Source organism: Phacochoerus africanus, chromosome 8, assembly GCF_016906955.1.
Source record: "Phacochoerus africanus isolate WHEZ1 chromosome 8, ROS_Pafr_v1, whole genome shotgun sequence".
Lineage (NCBI taxonomy): Eukaryota > Metazoa > Chordata > Mammalia > Artiodactyla > Suidae > Phacochoerus > Phacochoerus africanus.
The window spans coordinates 136,470,489-136,483,283 of record NC_062551.1 but is presented as its reverse complement, the minus strand read 5'-3'; the positions used below and the strand labels follow the sequence as shown (position 1 = coordinate 136,483,283).

The 12,795-nt window shown below is 41.3% G+C and overlaps 1 protein-coding gene across 2 annotated transcripts in view; it reads left to right on the top strand.

The window, feature by feature from the left end:
* ST6GALNAC3 (ST6 N-acetylgalactosaminide alpha-2,6-sialyltransferase 3) overlaps positions 1-12,795 on the top strand; it is a 576,243-nt gene that overhangs the window by 222,703 nt on the left and 340,745 nt on the right. Inside the window, exon 1 of one of the 2 annotated variants that reach the window (XM_047788618.1) lies at positions 4,633-4,730. The exons of the other annotated variant lie outside the window; for it this stretch is intronic. The gene's annotated coding sequence lies outside the window, so the exon portion shown is untranslated. Of the gene's footprint in view, positions 1-4,632; positions 4,731-12,795 lie in introns of those variants that run through there. 2 annotated transcript variants of the gene reach the window in all.

Genomic DNA, 12,795 nt, shown 5'->3' with positions numbered 1-12,795 from the left:
CTGAGTAGGCGGGGTTCTCCAAGGAAGTGGTCTTTTCTGAGGTAGGAGAAGACTGGATTTGAGGTAGACCCTCAAAAGTAGGTTGGACCTGGATGACCAGAGAGAAGAACATTGTATGGGCAGAGGTGTGTGCGGGAGCATCTGGGAAGGTAAGAGATGGGCTATGGCCAGAGGCAGGGAGGGAGCACTGTTTTAGGAGTCTCAGGTGATGAGATGGGAAAGGTACAGGTGACCCAGGCTCCCCCACAGGGAGCAGGAGAACATAAACTTTGCTCATCCGTGTATGAAGGCATGGGGTTCAAAATCTGATTTTTGTGTACAGCGTGTGGAACCAGTCTTCGCCCTTCAGAGCTATGTCTTGTGCTGTTTTTGTCTTTTTGCCTTTTCTAGGGCCGCATATGGAGGTTCCCAGGCCAGGGGTCCAATTGGAGCTGCAGCCACCGGCCTACGCCAGAGCCGCAGCAACACGGGATCCGAGCCGCGTCTGCAACCTACACCACAGCTCACAGCAACGCCGGATCCTCAACCCACTGAGCAAGGCCAGGGATCGAACCCGCAACCTCATGGTTCCCAGTCAGATTCGTTACCCACTGCACCACGACGGGAACTCCCCTGTCTTGTGCTGTTATATGTTCTCATCTCATTCAAGAAGCTATATTTTTAAGTGCCAAGATCTGCAGTAAAAACTGCGGTCTGTGTTTTCCTCCCACTTGTGTTCTTGAAACCTGTGCTTACAGAACCTTATGTTACTTACACTCTGGTGTGTTACCTTTAATCTCAACCTCTGTGTGCTGTAAACATGATAGAAAGGTGATGGTTTCATTCGGGATAAACTCCATTGATCTCTGGGAGGCAGGATATTCTTCTCAAGCATTTTGGGGCACTTTTTGTCTGGGAAGCGGCATGAGCACAGGAGGAAGTCAGACTGTCTGGGTTTGGCCCACAGTTCTGACACGTATGACTGGAACCTATGGCAAGTACTTGTCTATGCCTCAGATTTCTCAGCTGATCTTGACCATTAAACACATTCCATCAGGTACAGTGCTGTAAGCAGTACCTGGTACATAGTTAAAGAATGGGTAGCTTAAATCATGTGTCCTTGGAGTTCCTGTTGTGGCACAGCAGAAACAAATTCGACTAGTATCCATGAGGATGCAGGTTCGATCCCTGGCCTTGCTCAGTGGGTCAGGGATCTGGCAGCTGTAGATCCAATTTGACCCCTATCCTGGGAAATTCCATATGCTGCAGATGAAGCCCTCAAAAGCGAAAAGAAAATAAAAAGTCATGTGTCCTCAACAGAGGTAACAGCATCTTCAAGAGGACAAAAATTCCTGGATGGTGTAATTAGGAAAAATATTGCCCTTTGATGGGAGTTTGAGGGGTTTGTGTGTGTGTGCAAAAAAAAAAAAAAAAAGAGAGAGAGAGAGAGAAAAGAAAAAGTGGTTTAGGAAACCCTGACTTAAGTCAACTCCATTGAATTAGACCCAGTGAAGCAATGACAGAAGAATCCAAGAAGAAGTTAGGTGTATGTTGAGGCCTCATAATCGCCAGTCTTTAATTCATAGGCACTACCGCAGGCCTGTTGTAGGCTCAGCCTGGAGTCCACCTGTCCACTTTTTGGTCCTTTACACACAGAGGAAACCAGTGGAAGAGCGCTCCCCCTTCAGCTGGTCCTTTCCTGGAGCCAGTGGTGGTGGAAGAACTCAACGGAGGAAGGAGTGAGTTGCTTTGCACAAGAGGCATACGGCCAGGATGTGTGGGGTTTGGCCTGGGCAGAGCAAATAGTAAAAGCTCAGGTCTACCAAGGATGTTTTTGTTTTTTCCCAGACTAGCTTGACACACGTGATCTCACAAGCACTCTTTTCCTTTAAAAATAACTTCTAATTAATTTCATATTTAATAAATGCATTCTTTAGTAAGGAAATTAATGTATTGCTGTTCAGAGTAAATATTTCCTTTGAGCAGCACTCTGGTCTCAGTTCCCTGCTCCCTCCACAGGGTTAACCACCATCAATAGTGTGTTATATCCAGGACTTTCTTGTGCGGCACAGCAGGTAAAGGATCTGGCATTGTCACTGCAGTGGCTGAGATCCCAGCTGTGATGTGGGTTTGATCCCTGGCCCGGGAACTTGCACATGGCACAGGTGCAGCCAAATAAATAAATAGATAAAAGTATTATGTCTTATATCTTTTCTATTCATTTACATGCAGACTAAACATGAAAACATGTACAATGCTCCTTGTATTCTTTTTTATACTAATGATAGCATACCAAGCATAATTTCTACTATTAGCTTTTGGGGGAGAGCTTATGTCTTGGAGATCATTCCATGGTAAAGCATACTGATCTGTCTCATTCATTTAAACTGCCGCATGCCCATGGAATGAATATTTCATTATTTACTTAGCCTCTTCTTCTGGTTGATATTGATGTTATTTCCATTTTTTCCTCTTACCATAGCTGAACCTGTAGCCTCTTTAACTAGGTGGGTGTATTTCTATAGTTGCTCTTTGAAGGAGACATTATCTTACAGCAGAGGGAACCAAGGCCCAGAGAGGCGATGCAGGCAGTGAGGATGAGACCCAGGCCTTTTTGTTCCAAAGTCAAGTTTGATGATTGACGGTTCTTCCTCTCCCCTTCCAAGGCTATCTCATCTTCTCCCACAATTGGAACATTTGCATTTGGAGATCTATCTCCTGACAGTACTGACATCCTAGAGGCTTCCCCAAACATTGCTGCTGCTGCTTTTCACTCAATGATTGATCAGCCACTGCAAGTTCCCTGAAGGAAGGTGGCTTTCTGGAGGGGGACAGCTGTCGGTGCATAAAATGGGGGTGGAGGAGATTGCACGGAATGTCCCGCCCGACCTGTTTACCAAGCTTTTATGCCAGGCGCAGCGTTATCCATCCATGGCTGAATTTGACAACTGGAAAACGTCAGGATGAAGTAATGCTTAATGTTATTAAGGAAGAGGGTACTAAAGAGAGTAAAGGGTAATAACCGTAGAGACTGGGCTGTTTTGAGCTGGAAAGAGAGAGATGGATGTTCTAATTGACCGTCTTAACTTTAAAATAAAAAGGGTTCCTAGAGCCCATTAGAAGCTGAAATTTCAGAGAACCCTGAGCTTCTTTTTGATAAGCCTTCTTCAATATTTTACAATATTGTTGGAAGAGTTTCTTAATTAAAGTTTCCCAGTACTGGAGTTCCTGTCGTGGCTCAGTGGGTAACGAATCCGGCTAGGAACCATGAGGTTGCAGGTTCGATCCCTGGCATTGCTCAGTGGGTTAAGGATTCGGCGTTGCCGTGAGCTGTGGTGTAGGTCACAGATGCCGCTAGGATCCTGCGTTGCTGTGGCTCTGGCGTAGGCTGGTGGCTACAGCTCCAATTAGACCCCTAGCCTGGGAACCTCCATATGCCAAGGGAGCAGCCCTAGAAATGGCAAAAAAAAAAAAAAAAAAAAAAAAAAAAACACAGAAAAAAGAAAGTCTCCCAGTGCATCACTGGTGAGGGCGCAGATCGGGATGGCTGGACCAGCCCTCTATTTCCAAGCTGACTGAGGCTGCAGTGCTCAGGGCCAGAGTGCCCCCTTCCATCAGCTGCCCCAGCCCTGGGCCCTCCTGCAGCCCTGTCAGCAGGATTTTAGCTGGAGCAGGTCCTGGCGGAGTGCACAGAGCTCAGTGAGTTCAGGGCCTGGCTGCCCCAGTCCACCCCAGCACTCCCCTGGACCCAATTAGCAGATTGAAAAATAGCATCCAAGTGTGTTGCAACCACTAAGTTAAAGAGGAATAACAGACATGAAAGAATCAAGTGGAAAGAGAACTTTTGGATCCTGAAGGAGCAAGTTGCTTGTCAGAGATTTAACGAACCAAAACAAAATAAGTTGCTGCTCTCTAAGCCTTTTTTTCTAACACTGCTGGGGTTCATTAGCTTGGGGAAAAGCACCAAAATTGCAAAAGGAAAGAAAAAGGAATACTTATTGTTCCCATGTCCAATTTCTTATTTAATAGAACTTTTTTTTGAAAAAAAAAAAAAGATTTAATAGAAGAGGGAGGGCATCATTAATTTTAGAGTCTGTAAGAAATGAAAATGAAAAATGATCTGTTGATTAGTGATATGCAGTTTGTTCCTTGAACGTCTTCAATAATGTGTGAATGCCACATTACATAACACTTAGAATGATTAAACCAGAAGATGAAATAAGATGGGACAGAGCTTGTGTTCTTCCCTTGACTAGTGTTGTCACTAGTTCTTGACTAGTGTTGTCACTAGTTCTTCCCTTGACTAGTGTGTTCCCTTGACTAGCTTGTGTTCTTCCCTTGACAACTCATCTCATTAATCTCTCCAGGCTTGCAGCCTTAAATTGAATAAGCAGTGTTATTGGGGGAGATTTATAGCCACAAGACTTATCAGTCTCACCAAGGAAATCTTACAGTGCTGTTTTGAGAGATCTCCAAGACAATTGCTGGGATTTGTATTCATTGCAGCCTGTCATAAAACATCAACTGAACCAGTAATAAGGAGTGAAACTTCTCAGGAACTTAATGTTCTGATTGGAAACGGGCAATTGTTGATTCCCTACTTTAGGGGAAGTTAAAGCACTCTTCCTCCTGATTTAAATTATTTTGTTAGAAATGATGGTTTCAGTTTAGTGGGAGATCTGGGTACTGAGGAATGCTCATGAAAAATCTGTGCATTTTCAGCATCATAAGGACAGACCTCTCCAGAGCAGGTATGAAGAGACCTTATGAAATGTTTGTTGAAAGAATGAATGAACTGGTAACATAAGCTCGCTTAAGTACCTCCTGTGACGAAAGCCCTGGTATTTGGTATGTAAATGCCATTAAGTAAGATCGGCTTATTTAACGCAATTTAAAAAAAAAAAAAAATGCCCTGCCACACCTTGGACCTGTAGCCTGGAATTAAAAGTGAGAAGAAGTTTTGTTTTTCCTCTCAGCTTTAGTGGGGTATAATTGACAAATAACATGATGTATATTTAAAGTGTAGAGTGTGATGACTTGATACACAATCACATCATGAAATGATTGCCATAATCTAGTTAACGAACTTATCTGTCACCTCATACAGTTGTTGTGTGTATAAGAATAAGATCTACTCTTTTCGCAAATTTCAAGTACACAGTACAGTATTATCTACTGTAGTCACCACACTGTACATTAGAATCCCAGAATTTTTCTCTCTTATTCCTGAAGGCTTGTACTCTTTGACCAGCATCTCACCATTCTGCCCATTCCCCAGCTTCTGATAACCACCATTCTACTCTGTTTCTGAGTTCGGTTTGCTTGCTTGTTTTTAGAGTCCACATTTAAGTGAGATCATAGAGTATTTGTCTTTCTCTGTCTGGTTTATGTCACTTAGCCTCATACCCTCTAGGTTTAGCAATGCAGTTGTAAATGGCAGGTTTGCAACTTGAGGTTCTTTCTTCCTCGTGGTCGTAATATATATATTACATCTTCTTTGTCCACTATCCATTGATGGACACCAGAAAAAGCAGTCATTGTAACTTAACAAACCACCCAATATAAGATTTCCCTTTAAAAGTCACCAGTAAGCCTTTGCATGATTGCTTCCTTTGGAAGGGTCACATCTTCTCAAAGTAGCCTGTATGTTACTGGCCCAGGGAGTATGAATCTGTGTCTGTCTCTGTAGCCCCACATTTTAGCTATGCCTGGGGCGTATTAAATACCCTAGAACCACTTTCTTTCTTTTTTTTTTATTATAATTGATTTACAATGTTCCATCAATTTCTGCTGTACAGCAAAGTGACCCGGTCATAGAAACACTTTCTAATACATGAAAGAGAAGTTATTGTGTGTATGAAGTCAAAAATCTACCTCTGTGAACTTCCACTTGGTAGACTTAGTTCTGTGTTCCACTCAAAAAAGAACATGCCAGTTCCTCCCGTGTGAAAGTACTTTGATGCTTAACCACCCCTCAAGTTTTCTCCGCTCCAGATTAACCCCTAGTTCCCTCAATTAATTGTTTTCTTGAGCAGCTGTGTCAATCATGTTGAATTTTCTGGTCAACTAAAACCTTAGGTCTTCCTTTTTCCTTCTAGAAATATCAAGGAGGCATTTCCACCCATCTTTCATTGGAACAGTGCTTCCCCCCTACCCCGGATTTGTGACCTATCTCATTATCATTGTAAAATTTAATCATACTGTTTTTCACGCATCTTTCTACTGTATTGAGAATCTTTAAAATGCTTATTCTGTCAACAGTGTTCTTCCTATAGTGTTATGTCTTTCAAGATTTGGTCAGTTAATTTGGTAAGAGAAAAACTGTGGGTATTTTGGCAGATGCTAGCAGGGTCCTCTTTTCCCCTCAGATTGGCACTAATCTGCCACTTTTCTTGTGCAATCATTAGGCTTACAAAACTTCCACGTGGTGCTAGAAGTAACTTTTGAAAATATTAAATCTATTGATCCTCTCCACTGATTTTACATACAACGAAACTGAGTCCAAAAAAGCCCAAGGTTACATAGCTGGTTAGTAGAAACACCCAAACTAGAACCAAGGCCAGATGAAACCCAAGGCAAATATTCTTTCCTTTTTATCACAGCTGCCACTCTTTCTTAAAAAATGGGCTTCTTTTAGAGTGGTTTTAGAGCAAAATTGAGCTGAAGGTATAGAGATTTTTCCATATACTCACCGATCCCATTGATGAAAAACTTCCTCCACTAGCTACCACCTCACTAACATGGTACATTTGTTACAGCTGATGAACCTACATGGACACATCATTATCCGAGCCCACAGTTCACATTAGGCTTCATTCTTGGTGTTATACGTTCTTTGGGTTTGTACAAATTTATAATAATGTGTATCCATAATTGTAGGAATATATGGAGTAGTTTCACTGCCCTAAAAATCCCCATTCATCCCCTCCGTCCCCTAACTCCTGGCAACCACTGATCTTTTTACTATCTTCATAATTTTGCCTTTTCAAAGTATCATATAGTTGGAATCATACAGTAAGTAGCCTTTTCAAATTGGCTTCTTTTGTTTAGTAATAGGTATTTAAGGGTCTTTCATGTCTTTTCATGGTTTGGTGTTTTTTTTTTGTTTTGTTTTGTTTTTTGTCTTTTTAGGACTATACCCACAGCATATGGAGGTTCCCAGGCTGGGGGCAAATCAGAGCTGTGGCTGCCAGCCTACACGAGAGCCACAGCAATGCCAGAACCAAGCTGTGTCTGCTACCTACACCACAGCTCACAGCAACGTCGGATCCTTAACCCACTGAGCAAGGCCAGGGATCGAACCTACATCCTCATGGATGCCAGTCGGGTTTGCTATCCGCTGATCCATGACGGGAACTCTTGGTGGTTCTTTTCTTTTTAGTGCCTGCATATACCTCAGTTTATTTATTCATTCACCTATTAAAAGGCATCTTGGTTGCTTCCAAGTTTCGGCAGTTATGAATAAAGCTTCTATAAGCATTCATGTGTAGGTTTTTTTTTGTTTTTTGGTCTTTTTTGTTTGTGTTTTTGGTCTTTTTGTCTTTTTTTAGGGCTGCGCCCTCGGCATATGGAGGTTCCCAGGATAGGGGTCTGATCAGAGCTGTAGCTGCCGCCCCACACCACAGCCACCGCAATGCAGGATCCGAGCTGTGTCTGGGACTTACACCACAGCTCACAGCAACGCCGGATCTTTAACCCACTGAGCAAGGCCAGGGATCAAACCCACAACCTCATGGTTCCTAGTTGGATTTGTGTCTGTTGCACCACGACGGGAACTCCATGTGCATGTTTTGTGCTTGGCTCTTTTGGGTAAATACCAAGGAGTATGATTGCTGGGCCACAGAGTAATAGTATCTTCTGCAGCTGCTGCTCTTCAGTCTCAAATTTAACAGTAGAAACATTAAATATCTTGTTGAAATTCCAACGTATTATAGATGATTTCCTAGTCTTTTAGGTGAAAGTAGTATAGTATACTAATATTAATTTGAAGATAAAGTGGTGGTCTTTTTGTCTTTCTTCTTCTAAGACCATCAGTAAAGTTCCTTCTATTTCTAACAACTGGTACATTGTAGGTGGAAGTAACTCTGTGTGCGTGTGTGTGTGCGCACGTGTGCACATGCGGGTGTGTGCACGTTGGCTTTATACCACAATTAGAGAGAGGGAGAAATAGGCTGATTTACAGGTCATTGAAAACTTTCCACATAAAGGCAAACTGGTCATTTATGCACAGCCATTTGGAGGGAATGTCGCCTTGCTTTGTACTCACTAAGGGAGCTCTATTTTTGATGAGAGACTGTACATTTGTTCAGTGGAAAGAAAATAGCTTCTTTCTCCCTTGCTGACTGAATTGCTAACTATTCTTCAAGTCTCATTGTTCCCTTTATTCAGTATTAAAATACACGTCCTGTCTTTACTACCATTAGTCAGTCATTCCAAAGAGCCCTTTTTCTTAAATATCTAAAACCCAGGACCAAAGAACACTTTTCTCTCAGTTGTGTTTTATTATTGGTTAGAAGAGAACCAATTCATAACTTTTCAATATCAAAAAAAACAGTGAGAAAAAGTTTCCCTTAAAATCATCTTAGATCTTAGCTTGTATCAAACCCCCCCCCCCCTTTTTTTTTTAAACCTTTAAAATCTGTTGTTTCATCAGAATTGTTTGTAGGGAAAATGTACAGCTCAGTATTGTTTAACTGCAGGCCAACAGAGGACTGTCGTATTGCACTTCTAATCAAAAAATAAATTGAACATAGTGGTGGGCTTACAGAAAGAGAGAGAATTAGATTTGATTAGATTAGCTTTAACCTGCCCAGAATAAAACTGTCTGCCTTTCCTGTTATTTGTCAGTGTTTATAGCAGGTTTCGTCTACAATGCTTTCACTATTATTTCCAGACAGTAAAAGGCAGTCAAGCAGAAAAGACACTCATAAATGTCAGAAAAGAGTAAGGTTTTTTTGCATTTCAAGGGCTTTGAAGGTCAAGTTCAACCCACTTAAGGGAAGCAGGGTGACGGGGATGTAGTAGCATGATGTTAGTTGGTGTATTTAGGTATATAATTGATGTGAAATTAATGCACATGTCTGTTACTCTAAGAAAAGTGAACTCTCCTGGGAAGATTCTCTTTATCTTACACATTTTGTTCCCCTGTTAGAAGGTAAAATAAATCAAATTTCCATAATGCCTGATGAGGAAGGGAAGATGCACAATGTGTAAAAAATGATCAGGTTACAGAGCCCTGTGGTTCTTTCCTGTAATTTGCTTCTTCCTCCTGACAGCTTCCCCACTCCATGCCATGAGGAGAAAGAGTTCTGTTAAGAATTTTTGCAAACCAGCGAGAGGTTTTTTTTTTTCCTCCAGAAGACTTTATTGAGATGTTTCCCTTTTCTTTTTCTGCGTGAGACTTTATTTTTTTTCCCACCGGGGAGCCCAAGCAATTATAGTTAAAAGCTACCAAAAATAGGTATGTTCTTTGATATCAAAGAGCTTCTTGAAGATTTTTCCAACTAAAGAGACCCAAAGGTTGTATTTCAAGGTGCTACTAGCCTGGGCCTTTGTAGTTTAAAACTCTCAGAATGTTCTACCAAGTGTATTATTCTTTGGAGGTGTTGGGCTTGTATTTGGTAAAGGGAAGGTGTTTGAATCTGTGCGTGTGTTCCTACCTCTGCTGAACTGAGGTTTACTAGTTGCAAATTCTATCCTCAGAACAGAAGATAGGGAATAGGGAACAGAGGAGACTGTTACGGAACACTCACTGTGTGCCAGACACATGATGTATATTATTTTTCAATCCTCGCTGTACTATGAGAAATGGTCGGTTACTATCCTCATTTTCCAGGTTAGAGGTTCAGAGGGGTCAAATTCACTTGTCTGGGAGCAAACTCAGGTTTTGTTAATGCCTGTTAGTTCACTAGGGTAGGCTCCAGAAAGGAGGAATTAGAAGAATAAAACCTGCAGATCAAAGCCAGTATCTTGGGAAAAGCGTGTGCGTTATGGTGGGAGGATGAAAATACACTTTCATGCAATAAGATGCTTTGAGCACTGTAATATCAGTAGATGGTGAAAGTTCAGATGTTTTTTGTTTTTTCTAAGGAAATGTCTTTTGGTCACTGCACTTAGGTCCTGGTTTGCTCCTACTTTCCTGGACTTTTCTTATCCTTCTCTTCCCCTTTTATTATCAGTTTTCAATATACATGTTCCTGTTGCTTTTCCTGTATTAAAAGGTCACTTCTCTCTTGCTTCTCCCTTTCCATTTCCAGAGCATGCCGTATTTTAGAAACCCCAAAGTCCATGATAGGATTTTACTAAACAGTGAAACAGGGATGTGTATTCAATAAATGTTTGTTGAGCACCATCTGTGTAGCAGATATTATATGAGAATGATGTAGTAGCAACCAAAACACACAGTTCCTGCCCTTGTAGAATGTCAACCCTGATGGAAAATAAAGACGTTAAACTACTTTATAATGAATACATACTAGCTTTTCTTCTTTATATTTTTCTGCCATCACTGACTTTCTTATTTTAGAAGAACAGATTGAACTCAAACTCTATATAGACACGGTGTAGGTGCTCAATAAATGCGTATTGATTTGTAGAAAATATTAAATCTCTTTAGCCCTCATCTTCTCACAAAGGCAATATTTTAAAATAGTCTTTGGCAAAAAAATATCTTCTGTAGTTGACTGTCACCATCAGTCAACACATATGGATATTGGGTGTTTATGAAGGAAGGGCTTTTTATAGCTTTGTCAGAGTTAAACCTCATAAATTTGTGAGGAAGTGGCTCTTATAATCTCCATTTTATAGTTTAGAAAGCTGTAGACAGGAACTAAATTGTCCACTGTGTAGCTGAGATCAGGATGTAGTCTCTCTGTCTCCAAATCATCATCTCTTTGGACTACATTGCCTCTTGACAATGACTGCGACAAAACATCAAGAGATGTACAAACATCTCAGTTTCCACATGCAATACCCATCTTTTCACCTGAAAAGCACAGAGGTACATTATTGTATTCATTTAATTTATTGATTCACCAACATTTCTTGAGCCAAAGAATGAGTTTTCAAGACTAGGGGTCCAAGTTGTAGTCCTTTCTTTCAAGGCATTTATTGGAGTAGGCAGATCTATAACTTAATAAATACAGGGCTGTGAGATAAAATATCCTTGAGGTATAGTGGAAAGATCGCTAGCTTTTAAGATATCTGTTTTGAATCTTGATATTGCTATTTACACTAGTTGCTATCCTAGGCAAATCATTTTTCTCCTTGGATCAGCAGTTTCCTCAACTGTTAAGTGGGGGATAAGAGTATTGATGTGTATTGCAGTTGTCAATATTAGAGGAAATGTGTGTAAAGGGTCCTGCACAATTCTACACACATAGTAGGTGCTCAATTAATGTTACTACAATTACAACATGACAGAGCATGTTAGCATATTATACATTTATATGTATATATATTAGTTTGGTTTTTATATCTCTATTTACCTCTTCCCCCTGCCCCCCACCTCCTTCCTCTCTGACTCTGGACTCCCCAAGAATGTAGGGACTAATTTCCCTACCAGGCAGTAGAAAAGCTAGGGGAACTGTCTAAAAGGAGGTAAAGTTTTTTTTTTTTAATTTTATTTTCCCACTGTACAGCAAGGGGATCAAGTTATCCTTACATGTATACATTACAATTACATTTTTTTCCCCACCCTTTGTTCTGTTGCAACATGAGTATCTAGACAAAGTTCTCAATGCTATTTAGCAGGATCTCCTTATAAATCTATTCTAAGTTGTGTCTGATAAGCAAGCCCAAGCTCCCGATCCCTCCCACTCCCCCCCCCCTCCCATCAGGCAGCCACAAGTCTTTTCTCCAAGTCCATGATTTTCTTTTCTGAGGAGATGTTCATCTGTGCTGGATATTAGATTCCAGTTATAAGTGGTATCATATGGTATTTGTCTTTGTCTTTCTGGCTCATTTCACTCAGTATGAGAGTCTCTAGCTCCATCCATGTTGCTGCAAATGGCATTATGGCATTCTTTTTTATGGCTGAGTAGTATTCCATTGTGTATATATACCACACCTTCCTAATCCAATCATCTGTTGATGGACATTTGGGTTTGTTTCCATGTCCTGGCTGTTGTGAATAGTGCTGCAGTGAACATGCGGGTGCATGTGTCTCTCTCTCTCTTTTTTTTTTTTTTTTGTCTTTTGCTATTTCTTTGGGCCACTCCCGCGGTATATGGAGGTTCCCAGATTAGGGGTCTAATCAGAGCTGTAGCCACTGGCCTACGCCAGAGCCACAGCAACACGGGATCCAAGCCGCATCTGTAACCTACACCACAGCTCACGACAATGCCAGATCCTTAACCCACTGAGCAAGGCCAGGGATCGAACTCACAACCTCATGGTTCCTAGTCGAATTCGTTAACCACTGCGCCATGGCGGGAACTCCGCATGTGTCTCTTTTAAGTGGAGTTTTGTCCGGATAGATGCCCAAGAGTGGGATTGCGGGGTCATATGGAAGTTCTATGTATAGATTTCTAAGTTATCTCCAAACTGTTCTCCATAGTGGCTGTACCAGTTTACATTCCCACCAACAGTGCAGGAGGGTTCCCTAAAAGGAGGTAAAGTTTTTTTTTTAAAGTCTGAAGACAGATTTTTTTTTTGGGGGGGGGGGCTTGTTTTGGTTTTGTCATTGTTGTTTTCCCCTGAACTGAAATTTTGGATAGCAGGAACAATACCAGTGAGTGAAGCTACCAAAAAGCAAGGAGCTTTCCCAGAAGTCAGTATGCTGACTGTAGCTAAAACATGAAGAATGAGTTTGGGGAG